We start from the raw sequence: 15374 nt of genomic DNA, 5'->3' as shown, positions 1-15374 counted from the left end.
TTTCTACAATGTTTGGCCACCTTAAGATCATCCCATACGATCACACCCAAGTCCTGCTCCTCTTTCATGCAAAGAAGTACTTCAACCCCTAAACCATACCATCCCCTTGGGGGTTTTGTAGCCGAAATGCATGACCCTATATTTTTTAGCATTAAATCTGAGCTGCCAAATTCTGGGTCATTCGTCAAGTTTCACTAGGTCCGTCCTCATGTTATCCACACCATCAGGGGTGTCTACCCTAGTGCAGATTTTAGTTTCGTTGCCAAGAGGCAAACCTTACCAGACAGCCCTTCAGCAATATCACTTACAAAAATGTTTAAAAAACCCAGCCCCTTTCCTTTCCCCACCTACTGCATTATTTTAGAAACACAGGTACCAACAACCTAGCCAAGAAAGTTTCTTCAAACTGAGACAAGATAGGTGCAAGAGAATTTTTGAATTTACTTATCAAAATCTTGGTGAGGGACGGGGACAGACTAGGGACCTGAAGTCCCACACACATGCACATGTATAGGGAGGCAACACCCAAAAGTCATTTACTCTGGCAAACAGGCTATTTGAAAATCAACCACAATCCTTGTAGGTCAAAGTACATGCTGAGGGTTCTTCGGATTGTGTGGCTGTCAAGACATGTTTTTTTCTTTAATCTACAGCTGTTCTTTGCTGACACCCCAGGTGACCACCTAGTTTTGCTAAATGGTTAAGCCGACCCTGATCAAAGGGACACACCCACCCACACCGGGAGATGCAGGCAACGCTTTCTCGACATGGTGCAGCTACTCCATCACATGAGTCGTAGAGAGAGATAAATGAACAAGTTTATTGAAATCTGATTATCCTCCGATTCCAGTGAACTGTCACGCCAACAACCCTCTCTCCCCAATACACTATTATCTCATTAGCTGGGAGGTGGGATGGGAAGGAATAAAGGGTGATCAACTATGACGAAAGGGGCAATTAGCCAAATATTAAGGGCAGTGGCCTATGCTATAACACACATACACTGTGGCTGGGGAATACCAGGACTGTTACTAGGTGTAGGTAATCGCTCTGGTCCCCACCCCCAGCCCTACGTGCACAGGGGACGGCACATACCAGCCCTGCATAAAATCCCTCTACACGCCCAGATCTCATGAATGGGGTTACACAGACAGATATCTTCTTCTTCAGATCAGACAGAAGGCAAGTGAAGGACACACATAGGAGATTAGGGATCACTAGGGGAGTGAGGAGAGGCGTCATTCGCAAGTACTTTAGAAGCAGGGAACGAGCAATAGGGCAGCTCCCTCCCCATCCCCCACCATATACAGCTTGACTGATTGGGGAAGGACCATGCCTCATATTTACTACCCCCCCCCCCCACTACGTCCTCCAGTTGTCCCTCCAGGACAGGGCCAGCACCCAACAGTGAAGGCGTCTCTTGCTGAGACATTAGACAAGGTTGAGATGTTGATGGTCTGCAATCCCATATCGAGTCTTGTGCGTCTCAAACAGCTGGATGAGGTTCTGAAGATAGATTTATGCAAGGCCTCAATCTCCTCAATGCTGGGGTTCAGGTTCTTTGGAACAGGGATCGGCTCCCCAACTGCGAAGAGAGAAGGGGAGAGTTACACATAGAGTCGAAGCGCTCAATCTACAGTATGTAACTCACTCATGAGTGGAGACATATTATAGGCTATCAAAATGTCTTGGGGAGCGTGGAACACTCTAGTATTGAAACAGCAACCTAGGGCCAGATATATTAGGGGATTTCCTTCCATTTTGTGCCCATGGGGAAGCATTTTTGGCCCAAAATACACATAAGGAGAAAAACTCGCTATGGTCAATCATCACTCATAAACAAGCGACTGCCAAATTCATCATTTCATTTTGTTTCGTGATTTTGATGTTTTTGAAAAATATAGGATTTTTATCATATGGAGGTTTTTCTTCCCCATGTAGAATTTGGCGATCCTATTTTCCAACTTGATTATTATAATACAGTACACAGTACACTGTGTCAAGGTAGTCTCCTGTTTTCTTCAAGCGGTTTTTCAAAGAAACGTGGATCTATGTCGGTGAATCTGGGTCTCCATTATGGAGTCCAGGTGTGCGGATGTTATAATTGCCGTTGTATCGCTCCATGGTGCGACCGCACCTGGGAGTATTGTGTTCAGTACTGGTCTCCGTATCTCCAAAAAAGATATAGTAGAATTGGAAAAGGTACAGCGAAGGGCGACGAAAATGATAGTGGGGATGGGACGACTTTCCTATGAGAGAGGCTGAGAAGGCTAGGGCTTTTCAGCTTGGAGAAGAGGACGGCTGAGGGGAGATATGATAGAAGTGTATCAAACAATGAGTGGAATGGATCGGGTGGATGTGAAGCGCCTGTTCACGCTATCACAAAATACTAGGACTAGAGGGCCATGAGTTGAAGCTACAGTGTGGTAAATTTAAAACGAATCGGAGGAAAAGGTTTTCTTCACCCAACGTGTAATTAGACTCTGGACTTCGTTGCGGAGATAACGTGGTACGGGCGGTTAGCTGACGGAGTTTAAAAGGGGTTAGATAGATTCCTAAGGACAAGTCCATAGACCGCTATTAAATGGACTTGGAAAAATTCCGCATTTTTAGGTAAACTTGTCTGGAATGTTTTTACGTTTGGGGAGCGTGCCAGGTGCCCTTGACCTGGATTGGCCACTGTCGGTGACAGGATGCTGGGCTAGATGGACCTTTGGTCTTTCCCAGTATGACACTACTTATGTACTTATGCAAGCTGAAGCTTAAAAGCTTAAAGCTGTACTAAATTAAATAGATATTAAGCTTAACGTATAGTTATGAAAAAAAGAAAAAAGGAAAATCTTGAAAAATGTAAGCAAATAATAAGGATCGATGAGGATTACGATAACACCCATGAATTATGCTTGGCTCATTTAAGCCATTATTGAGGTAGTTACGTGGATCTGATGATCTTATTAAAAAATTGAACTAGACCATACTATTTTGAATATGACATTATTAAGGTGATATTGAAGGTGAGTATAATGAGATATTATCATAGGAACCATATGAGTATCTCTAGCATTTAGTTCGCTAAAAATGCTACTGTGCCTTTGCAAAAGACCCCCTGAATGAGGGGACTCGGACAGATGAAGCCAAGAATCTATACATTTCTATGCTGATATTAGATTTTTTTTTTATAATTTTTAAAAAAAAATTCTATAGTTACTCTTTCCTTGAATGATTAATACCTTTCCTATGAAAGACTGTAGTTCTTTTGCTTTTCTGTTGAAAATTATTGGTCTGTAAACTGCTTTGATACGTGGAGCCAGTGAAGGGCAGTGTCTAAAGGCAACCTAAGCTATGAGTGATTTAAGCTTGAGTCCGGGATTTTTTCCTCCTTATGTTATTTGTTTATGTTTTATCTTTTTCGAAGAGAGAGTTGATTATCGGGCTCATTTTTGAAAGAGGAAGGACGCCCATTCTTTCGACATAAATCGGAAGATGGACGTCCTTCTCTCAGGGTCATCCAAATCGGTATAATCGAAAGCGATTTTGGCCGTCCCCAACTGCTTTCAGTCGCAGGGACGGCCAAAGTTCAAGGGGGGCGTGTCGGAGGCATAGCGAAAGCGGGACTTGGGCGTGCCTAACACTTTGACGTCCTTGACCCATAATCGAAAGAAACAAGGACGTCCCTGACGAACACTTGAACAACTTTACCTGGTCCTGTTTTTCTTACGACCAAGGCACAAAAAGGTGCCTGAAATGACCAGATGACCAGCGGAGAGAATCGGGGATGACCTCCCTTTACTCCCCCGGTGGTCACTAAACCCCTCCCACCTTCAAAAAATATCTTTAAAAATATTGATTGCCAGCATCTATGCCAGCCTCAGATGTCATACTCAGGTCCATGACAGCAGTTTACAGGTCCCTGGAGCAGTTTTAGGGGTGCAGTGCACTTCAGACAGGTGGACCCAGGCCCATCCCCCTCCCTGCCTGTTACGTTTGTGGAGGAAACAGTGAGCCCTCCAAACCCACCACAAACCCACTGTACTCACATCTAGGTGTCCCCCTTCACCCCTTAGGGCTATGGTAGTGTTGTACAGTTGTGGGTAGTGGGGTTTTGGGGGGGGTTGGGGGGCTTAGCACAAGGTAAGGGTGCTATGTAACTGGGAGCAATTTATGAAATCCACTGCAGTGCCCCCTAGGGTGCACAGTTGGTGTCCTGGCATGTCACGGGGACCAGTGCACTACAAATGCAGGCTCCTCCCACAACCAAATGGCTTGCATGTGGTCATTTCTGAGATGGACGTCCTTGGTTTCCATTATCGACGAAAATCAGAAACGACCAAGTCTAAGGACGACCAGATCTAGGGATGACCAAATTTAAGGATTTGGGCGTCCCTGATGGTATTTTCGAAACGAAAGATGGACGTCCATCTTGTTTCGAAAATATGGGTTTCCCCGCCCCTGGATCGGGACGTTTTGTGAGGACGTCCATATCAAAACATTGACGCCCCTTTCGAAAATGCCCCTCTATAGGTAATTGGCTCTAGTCTTTATGTATTCATTAGTACTTCTTGATATTTTTGTGTTGTTATTTCGTGAAAACGTTTTTGTCTCTCCTGGTACGGTTTGCAACGCAAATCCCATCATTTTTGTAGCTTTCCTTTGCACCGCTTCCAGTCTTTTTACGTCTTTAGCAAGATACAGCCTCCAAAACTGAACACAGTACTCCAAGTGGGGCCTCACCAATGACTTGTAGAGGGGTATCAACGCCTCCTTTCTTCTGCTGGTTATACCCCTCTCTTATTGTGTATTGACTCTATTCTTTTGCATTGACTGCAGCTGCTCTTTGCCACCAATCACAAGCTGCTGCCCTAGGAAACTGCCTGGTCTTGCATGATGGTTAAGCCAGCCCTGAATAGTAGAGGGTGATGCATGACAGGAGTGAGACGCATTGCCAGAGCTGGGGAGGGGAGAGGAAGAGTCTTAGTGCTAGGCTCACAGGATGCATTTTGGTTTCACAACCCTGAATTCTGAATGTATTTATAGGATATCCTTTTGTCCACTACATAGGGAACTTTTACCCAAAATACTTTGCATACCAGCTGAGAGAGAGAACCAAAATTAAAAGCTCTTTGAAGTGTTAACTCCTTGCACCCCAGCTCTGGATGTTTCACAATCACTCACTATGTGGAAACACATCAGGGGAGGATAAGCTTTAACCTGGTCCAAAGTGCAAATACTTTTGGAAAGGAACAAGCTTGTCAGCAGCTTGCAGGGCTGAGGCCCAGTGTCAGAGCAGAGGAAGGCTCCCAGACACGGGGCTCTTGTGAAATACGTGAATGACCTCTGTATCTCCAGCTGGCACAGCAGAGTGCATTCTCACCAACCACATAGCCCACCCCCATTCCAGGGTCAGGCCAAGCGGATGAGGACTCACCCACGGTGTGAATGGGCCGGCGGAAGGGCAGGAGGCCGAAGCTGTACTGGAAGACTCCCCGGGCATGAAAGAGGGGCAGTGCCAACCCCATGAATTTCTGCAACTTCTCCTGCATCAGTCGGATGAGGGAACCTGGTGGGTTCTCCACCTGGTGGAAAAGTTCATTCTCCCCGAAGGAGAAGACGGGGACCAGATGAGCCCTAGGGAAAGAAAATGACAAGACACAGCATTACCAGCATGGATGTTACCTTTCTAAGCTAAGCAATGCATTCTGGGATCTGTAGTCTTACTCTAAGAACTACATGTTCCACCATGCCTCAGAAACTAACTTCTGGGGCTCAGAGGAGTTTAAGGAGGTGATGCCCTCATCCATGGTTCAGTATGACGTTGGGGTCAAAAGAGGGTTAAAGGTGATGGTGGCTTCACCTGAAGCTCAGCACGTTAGGGTTAAGAGAGATTTGAAGCGCATGGTGGCTTTACCCCTGGTCATTGCGATCTTGATGAAACCTTTTCTGCTCAGGATTTGAAGGGTCAGTGCCCCAGGTCGGGCATCCAGGGACTCTGGGGGACCCCCCACAGCTATCACTGCAACTTGGCCCCGCTTTTCTGGCTCAGCAGGTGAACAACGCTTTTCTTCTCAGAAGAGACCAGACCTAAAGAAGAAGGAAATTCAAGGGATTAGGAAAGAGAGGAAGAAAGAGCAGCCATAGAACGACTCCTCTACTGGGACACAGACAGGTATTTTCGAAAGTGATCGCGGGCATCTTCCGACATAAATCGGGAGATGGCCGGCAATCTCTCAAAAGCGGCGAAATGGTATAATCGAAAGCTACTTTTTTGACACCATCGCCGCTTTCTCGTCGCCGAGCCGGCGAAAGTTCAAGGGGGCGTGTCGGCGGCGTAGCGAAGGCGGGCATGGGCGGGCATGGGCGTGGCTACCAGATGGCCGGCTTTCGCGGATAATGGAACAAAAAAAGCGGCGTTCATCAGTATTTCGCCGGGTTTACTTGGTCTTTTATTTTCACGACCAAGCTTCAAAAAGGTGCCCCAACTCACCAGATGACCACCGCAGGGAATGGGGGATGACCTCCTCATACTCCCCAGTGGTCACCAACCCCCTTCCACACTAAAAAAATAAAAATAAAAACCTTTTTTGCCAGCCTGTATGCCAGCCTCAAATGTCATACCCAGCTCCCTGACAGCAGTATGCAAGTCCCTGGAGCAGTTTTTAATGGGTGCAGTGCACTTCAGGCAGGCAGACCCACGTCCATCCCCCCCCCACCTGTTACACTTGTGGTGCTAAGTGTTGAGCCCTCCAACCCCCCCCCCAAAACCCACTGTATCCACATGTAGGTGCCCCCTTCACCCATAAGGGCTATGGTAATGGTGTAGAGTTGTGGGGAGTGGGTTTGGGGGGAATTTGGGGGGCTCAGCACCCAAGGTAAGGGAGCTATGCACCTGGGAGTTGGTGTCCTGGCATGTCATGGGGACCAGTGCACTACAAATGCTGGCTCCTCCTACGACCAAATGCCTTGGATGTAGCCGGGGTTGAGATGGCCGCTTTTAGCTTCCATTATTTGCTGAAAAACAAAAGCGGCCATTGGCCGGTTCGAACCATATTATCGAAACAAAAGATGGCCGGCCATCATTTTCGATAATATGGTTACGGCCAGCTGTTGCGCCACCGCCAAAATAGATCGCCGGCGATCTATTTCGTTGGCGCCGTTCAATTATGCCCCTCAGAGCGACTTAGAGAAGGGAAAATGGAGCTGGTCACATTTCAAATGAAATTATTGCTCAAAATGATGGAGGCTTAACAGTATAGAGCCACTGCCTCAAGGGAACTCGAGAACTCTTTGACAGAAACAACCACTGCTTGACAAAGGGTAGGTAGCACTGTATTATAGTACTATGCACCTACATTTCAGATGCCCTCTACCCCAATTATTTTAGTGAAGTGGAGGAGCATGAACGTGGGGGGGGGGGGGGGGTCAAGGAATTCTCTCAGCTGGCGTCTGTTCTCACCCGATTTCATATGTAGTCCTGAACAGCGGCACCTTGAACCAGAAGGGTAGTATCAAAAGGTGGGGCCTGAGCCCTGGGAAGAGCTTGGAGAAGCCCGTGGCCTCCGTGCAGAAGTTCCCGAAGGCTCCGGCCACCAGGACGCCATGGGGGTGGAAGCCAAACACGTAATTCTTGACCGGGTCCAACTCTGCCGTCTTCACCAGCTGTGAACAAGAGCCGATATGAAAAGAGAGAGAGAGAGGAGGGCATGAATATTTAAAAAAAGAAAATCGTATGACTACTTGTTTCCTTTGTATTTGAACAAGACCTAGAAGAGGTCAAGCGTTTATTCTTTAGAAACTCTCAATCCTTATTCTATGGTGAAACGATTTGGATGTATAATCTAAAGCCTGCCCACGTGATTCTTATCGATGATTGTTATACATTGACCATGTTTCTCATTATCCTTATTGCTACCCCATATCCATTCCTCTCCATCTTCCTATGCCTACCTAACGCTCATTTCCTTCTGCACCCAGTTCCTCCCATGTTCAATTTATGTATTTATTGTATTTGTATCCCACATTTTCCCACCTTTTTGCAGGCTCAATGTGGCTTACAATGTATCGTTCTTGGCGCTTAATGGAACAGAAATAGACAATTAGTGTTACATAAGATCAAGCGTTGCATAATAGAAAGTTAAACTATCTTACAATGTATCGTTCTTAGTGGATAATCGATCAGGAAGTAGACAGTTAGTGTTGCGAGAGGGTGCATGACATTATAAAGAATTAAACAAGCAGATATCTGAAAAGGAACCATTCCGATTATAGGTAAAGTGGAGATATATTACGTTTACACTTGTTGGTCTTTACTTACCTGTTAACTCCATTAATATTGCGTTTACTACAAATTGTATATTCTTTTTTACACTTTGTAATTCTCATATTGTTACTATGTAAGCCGCATTGAGCTGCCATGAGTGGGAAAGCGGGGTACAAATGTAACAAAAATAAAATAGATACTATTGGAGATTCTACATAGAATGTTGCTACTATTGGAGATTTACATGGAATATTGGAGATTCTACATGGAATGATGCTACTCTTTGAGATTCTACATGGAATGTTGCTATTCCACTAGCAACATTCTATGTAGAAGGCTGCGCAGGCTTCTGTTTCTGTGAGACTGACGTCCTGCACGTACGTGCAGGACGTCAGACTCACAGAAGCAGAAGCCTGTGCGGCCACATTGGTGATCTGCAAGGGCCGACTTCTACATGGAATAGCAACATTCCATGTAGAATCTCAAATAGTAGCAACAGTGGAGGAGTGGCCTAGTGGTTAGGGTGGTGGACTTTGGTCCTGAGGAACTGAGTTTGATTCCCACTTCAGGCACAGGCACTCCTTGTGACTCTGGGCAAGTCACTTAACCCTCCATTGCCCCACGTAAGCGCATTGAGCCTGCCATGTGTGGGAAAGCGCGGGGTACAAATGTAATAAATAAATATGGATGTGACCAGGCAAAACTCAGGTAGAAGAAGAGCTTTTCTGGCTATTAGGAAGGATGTTTTTGGCATTAGGTGCCTCATTCTATCTTATTACCCTTGCAAATGTGTAATAAAATATTTAGGTCTTGGGCCCTATGTTACAGCAGCCCCCTAAGCCTGCTTGAAGCTGAAGGGGGTTCAGCCTCTTGATGGGCATTGGAGGTCCCCTCAAAACTTTCTGACCTGAAGTTACAGAAGAGCACCATACACAACTCGGACCTCGGGTCGCTCCCTCCCAGTCAAGCTTTCAAGATATCCAGAATGATATCAAAATGCAAATGGACCACACCTTCTTTAAGAAATTATTGAAGACTTACTTCTTTGTTGCAACCTACTCCCTTTGTTCCCCTGCTGATTTATATTCCCCTTCCGTTCCCCACCCTGCTAGTTTTCCACTGTTAGTCAATGCTCCCTTGTTTGACCTTTTTTTTTTCGCTTTATCTGTATTCATAATTGTAATTCCTCCTAATTTTCTGTAAGCCACATTGTGCCTGCATGTGTGGGAAAATGGGGATATAAATGAACCATAAAATAAAATATAATATGCATTGAAAGATTTACATATGAGGGAGGCACTTAATGCAAATCTTATGCATATTCAGTTAGATACCATGAAAACTGACTGCTTGGATGGGTCTCAAGAACTGGGTTGAAAACCATTGCTCTGCCCTCACAGGAATGGGGCTACCATTGTGCCACACTTACTTACAAATAGGGATCTCTCCACTAATGGAAAGAGGAAGAAATATAAGAGAAAGTTGGAATAATGTTTTTTGAAATTTTATAATAGACATAAATATCTCCAGGTCCAGCCCAAAGCTATCTGACGACCTAGGCGAGCTTTCAACCATGAATTCCCCATCCCCCCGAGAGGCAGCTCATGGCCTTCTCGTCCAGCACCTTCCCTTTCCTTTTGTATCCCAAGTGTCCACATCACCCCTTCCCCCCCCCCCACTTCTTCCAAGGGTGTCTAGCATCTCCCCTTCCCTTTCCAACCAGTGACGTAGCTACATGGGGCCAGGGGGGCCTGGACCCCCGTAGATTTGGCCCTGGACCCCCGCCAATGACCCCTCGACCCCTCTCCCGCCATCGCTGCGCCTGCCTTTGCTGGCGGGGAACCCCAACCCCCGCCAGCCGAGGTCTTCTTCCCGCAAAAGGCTTCCTTCTGTTTCTGATGTCTGCACGTACAACGTGGTGGAATCCCCCGCCAGCAAAGGTAGGCGATGGGGGTTGGCGGCGGGAGGGGGGGTTGAGAGGGTCGCGCGGCAGGGGGAGGCAAAGTCGGCAATGACGGGGGGGGGGGGTCGGCGGCGCCGGGGGGGGGGGCTAAAATGTGCCCCCTCACCTCGGCTCTGGAACCCCCTCCGCCGAAGTCTGGCTGCGCCCCTGTTTCCAACCCTCAAGGTGGCACAATTTGAGGGATTGGCACTTGCATGACAGCATCTCTAAATAAGACAGCACAGCCGGTACGGGTTGGGGTCTACTGCGGAGGTCAGTGTAAGCTCAAGGCCCTGCTCTGCAGTAGTGCTTCCCCTCAAATTTTGCCACTCTAGGCGGATGCCTATGGTTGGACTGGCCCAGCCCTGAATACCCCCCCCCCCCCACAGCGCCTCAGCTCACCTTGATAGGAAAGTAATCCCGGAAGTGTTCCATATGGTCAGCTCCTCATCCAGTCCGACCTTCGACCTCCTGAGGCTGGAGTGTCCCTGTCCAGGTAGAGCCAGGCCAAGCAGAGCAGACCAAGGTACCAGACGTCATCAGTAGAAGAAGGACAAATAAAGCCAGACAGCATTGAGCTGAGTAAAGGAGAGAGAGAGAAAGAGAGACCACATTAAAGGCACTATGGGATTCCCAACCCCCCTCTCCCGGATCATCAGAGACTGCTCTATACACAGAAGAGGATGAATTAAGATACTAATGCTTTACCACCCTATGATCAGAGATAATAGCAAGTAAATTTATGTTTCTCCCTACATGATGTGAAACCCTGCCAGTGCATCCAGGATGCACTGGGCAGGGCTGGACGCCTCCTTTTTCGAGATGGCTGTTGAGAGGGAGAGGTCTACCTCCCTTCTCCAACAAAAGTACAGGGGGCAGGGAAGAGGGCTGCTAGACCACCAGGTCAGGGGGGGCTTGATTTGCGGCCCACTGGGCCACATGGATTTCTTGGGGGATGCTAGGGGGGGTTAGGGGGGCTGGAGACCCCAGATCTGTGGCCCCTGAACATATTGGGGGGGGGGGTCAGGGGGACTGGATGTTCCTGCTCCTGTGGGGGGGGGGGGCCTGCTAGCATGCAAATGCATGTTGGACAGGGCTCATCATTCCTGCCCAATGGTCTGTAAACCCCAACGCCAACTCCAAGCTGGAGTAGGGTTTGCCATGGACAGTGCACCAATGTTTGACTCACTGCTCACTGGCCATTGGGAAGGAATACAGTAGCATGCATTTGCATGCTAGTTGCGTTCAGAGCCCACGAGCGCATTGTTTCACATGCTCGGGGGCTAATAGCCTCTAGCGCCTGCGTTTGCTTCTGATCATCGGCCCCTAAGAGCCCCAGGGTAGACCCAAGACATGAGGGACCTTGATAAGGACTTTTGTTCTAGGGCTGGATTTAAAATTCTGCCAACAAAAAAAAACCCCATAAATGCATAAAAGGTTTGCCACAGTTTCAAAACACTGTGGCGTTGCCTAAGATTATAACCCACTGCTCTTCTGCAAGGGGAAAAGCGATTATGCAAGTGAAAACTGTACTTACTGGGTGGGAGGACAAGAGAACATCTGTCTGATTTTTAAACTTAATCCTTGGGACCTTAGACCCTGCTATGCATGCTGTAGAACATTTCTGGAGCATTTCCTGCATGCTCCCCCCCCCCCCACTCCCTCCCGGAAGCACCGAAAATTATGAGTCAATATTCAGCATCATTTAACCAGACAGGGTGTCTCCTCCTGCCACACTGACCAGGCGGGGAGCAGATAGTCAGTGGCACTTAACTGGAGAGGGCAGCTGAAAACTCATTGCCTTATCATCTCTACCTATAATAAGTTCAAACCCTCAGCCTTAATCACTTGATCTTACCCTTCCGGTCTCTGAGAGTCAAAAATACTTGATGTAATTGTTGATCGTAACTTATCACTCGTGAATCAAACAAACTTACCACCAAGCATATCCGGTGGCAGCACTCGGACAGATGTGTCTAAGTTAACTTGGTGGCTACCCAGGTACCTTCTCTGAATATTGGTGGTACCTGGGTAACTCCTGGAAGACCTGGATGGGGGGTCGACATTGAATATCTGAGACTAATTCAATTGGTGGCAGCCGACATTAAAAAAAACCACTGACCACTTCTGGAAGAATAATGCCCTGTGTTTCTGATGATCAGAAAATCTGGTCTTGGAAGCTTTTGGTGCAATAATTTGTTTGGACGCTCCAATCAGCACAAGCTGGTGCTCGTGCACCAATGCCAGAGGCTGGTGCAGAAAGCAGACGCGGGGGGGGGGGGGGGGGAGGCTGAATGTGGATTGTACGTGCTGAGGGATACAGAGAGGAACTGAGCGCAGGTCTTCCGCTCAGCCATCTCTCTCCTCTTCAATCTGTTCAAAACTCTGCCGCACAACTAATATTTCACCAAAGTCGTTATGCCCATATCAGCCCTCTCCTGAAATCGCTTCACTGGCTCCCTATCCGTTTCCGTAAACAATTCAAGCTCCTCTTGTTGACCTATAAGTGCATTCACTCTGCAGCCCCTCACTACCTCTCCACCCTCATCTCTCCCTACACTCCTTCCCTAGAACTCCGTTCGCAAGCAAATCTCTCCTAATTGCACCCTTCTCCTCCATCGCTAACTCCAGACTCCGCTCCTTCTATCTCGCCGCACCTTATGCCTGGAATAGACTTCCTGAGCCACTACGTCTAGCTCCATCCCTGGCTGCCTTCAAATCCGGGCTAAAGGCCTACCTGTTTGATCCTGCTTTCGACTCCTAACTTGTAACTTTATCTTATCCTTTGTCCTTCTGTCTGTCCTTCCCTTATCCTTGATTGTCTGTTTGTCCTGATTTAGATTGTAAGCTCTTTTGAGCAGGGACTGTCTTCTTCATGTTCAATTGTAAAGCGCTGCGTATGACTGGTAGCGCTATAGCAGTGATTTATAGTAGCAGTAGTAGTAGTGACAGCTCGTGCAGGAAGACACAGCGCAGGTTGCATTAAAATGTATGCTAATTACGGTATTCTGTGCAATGCAGAGTGTACGCTGCCCACTTTTGATGTGTGCACAATGCCAGAATCCTTCTGCGAGGGTCCAGGGTAGTGTAGAAAGTTTTGCAGAGAGGATTGTTCTCAGTCTTAAAAGTGCTGGTGTTCGAAGTTAGGTGCGAAATCTGCGCTAATCTCATATTCTATACAGGGTGCTCTGCGCCCAGCGCTGTTTCTAGAACACTCATTTAGCGCGGATCTTTGGTTCCTAACTTTGGGCACTGTTTATTGAAGGCGGCCCTCTGTGTATATCATTTTTGCACCTACCGATATTTATGCAGGGAGTAGGATTCAACATATGCGCTTGTAACTATGAACGTCATGCAATTTTACAATCCCCAATTGTCGACAGGCCAGCACACCTTCCCCCTTTTCAAGGAAGCCAGAAAACATTACGGGTATTCTTGCAGTAACGCCTCAGTTCCAATCTTCCACCCCCCACTTTCTCCGTTTCCAGCAACACCTTGTAGACATCCAGGAGCTCTACCCTTCCTGAAGAAAACCAACCAAACCCTTTTTATTAGAATTATTTATTTATCATTACATTTGTATCCCACATTTTCCCACATATTTGCAGGCTCAATGTGGCTTACATAATACCGTAAAGGCATTCGCCAAGTCCGGGGGGGATAAGTACAAAAAATGTTATAGTGGGATAGGGAAGATAAGATTCACCAAGTTGGGTTTGAGGTAAAAGGTTTGTTCATGTCCAGTACGATCTTTGATAGTGAAGTGTTGCAGGGTTGAGGCATTTAAGTTGGGTCAGTCGGATATGCCTTTCCGAATAGGTGGGTCTTTAATAATTTCTGAATCTTAGGTGATCGTAAGTTGTTTTCACCACTTGTGGTAGTGCGTTCCACAGGCGCGTGCTCATGTAAGGGAAGTTGGACGCATGGGTTGTCTTGTATTTTAGTCCTTTGCAATTTGGGTAAGAACGTGATGAACTGGTACTATTCCGAGGGGAGATTGATTGATTAGGTCAATCATGTAACCTGGGACTTCACCGTAGATAATTATGGACTAAGGTGCAGATTATCCAGAACCCGGCCAAATAAAGTTGTGTGACCCTCCCAGGTGTGCAGAATGATAATGTACTATGGAGAGCCCAACTAGGTCGTGAACCCAAATGTGAGCTTTGTGACCCCTTTAGGGGACCTGACGCACAGTTTGCGAAGCTCTGTTCTAGTCCCTTTATATAGGGTAACAGATCTGACCCTTTTCTCTCTGTAGCAAAGGTAAGTGAGTGTTATAGAAAGGGTTAGTCAAAGCAGAACGAGGCTGTTGTTGAAAGAAAAATTGCCCAAGGATCACCATAGAGAGGGAACTTTGTAGTTGCTATAATGTCCAGAAGAACATTCTGCTTACTTACCCAGTGCCAAGAAGGAGAAGATCCACTGTAGCACAGCCAGTGTCTGCAGCCTCCGTCTCAGGGGGATAATCAGAGGGGCAAACTCAATTTTCATGCTGAAGACCTAAAGAGGAGGTGGGAATCCTTGAGCCCCTCAACAGAAATGCGGGCAGAGTTTAGTAGAGGTGCCCAGGCTCCTGGAGAGAGACTCAGGCACAGATCCTTGGTTTCCTAATAAGAAATAGAGAGCTCCAGGCCCTGGGTAGAGATGCAGAGACTGCAAGTTTCTTAGGGGAGAGACTTAAGCAAGTAGGATACCTGCAGTATCCTAGAGAACCCAGGCTGAAAGGCTGGGAGAGAAAGAGACAGGCAGAGGGAGGGGAGTTGCAAGGATTTATTCTGAGGACCCTCCCACAGGGGGGGGGGAGGGGGGGAGCGGGGCAGGAGCTGGAAGGAGTTCCTTGGTAGGGGATGTAGAAACAGGCTAGAGGTACAAAAGGATTTCCATGCCAGCTCCAGTTAATAGGAATGACACTTCAGGACTCTGCAGGAGAGGCTGTGATTAGGCTGGTGGAGTTTTGGCAGCTGTCCTGCATCCAGCTATACTTAACCCCTTGTGTTCCCATCTGTGGCACCCTGCGGCTGGTCAGGAGAGAGTTAGAGGTGATTTCTGACTTACAACAGGAGGGTTAAAGGGTAGGGGTCTGTGCAGGTGATGTACCTGCCACACAGGTGGGCCTATGCGCAGAACCTAATGCCGGCGCTAAAGTCAATTAGCGCTGGATTAGCGCCAGCGTGA

The 15374-nt window shown here is 47.4% G+C and overlaps 1 pseudogene; it reads right to left on the bottom strand.

Moving 5' to 3' along the window:
* Positions 1-1415: 1415 nt before the first annotated feature.
* Positions 1416-14828, bottom strand: LOC115457961 (annotated as a pseudogene).
* Between the last annotated feature and the right edge of the window lie 546 nt (positions 14829-15374).

The sequence above is a fragment of the Microcaecilia unicolor genome, chromosome 14 (genome assembly GCF_901765095.1).
Source record: "Microcaecilia unicolor chromosome 14, aMicUni1.1, whole genome shotgun sequence".
NCBI classification, from domain to species: Eukaryota; Metazoa; Chordata; class Amphibia; order Gymnophiona; family Siphonopidae; genus Microcaecilia; species Microcaecilia unicolor.
Note: the sequence above shows the minus strand (reverse complement) of the source record. Positions and strands in the feature narration are given on the sequence as shown.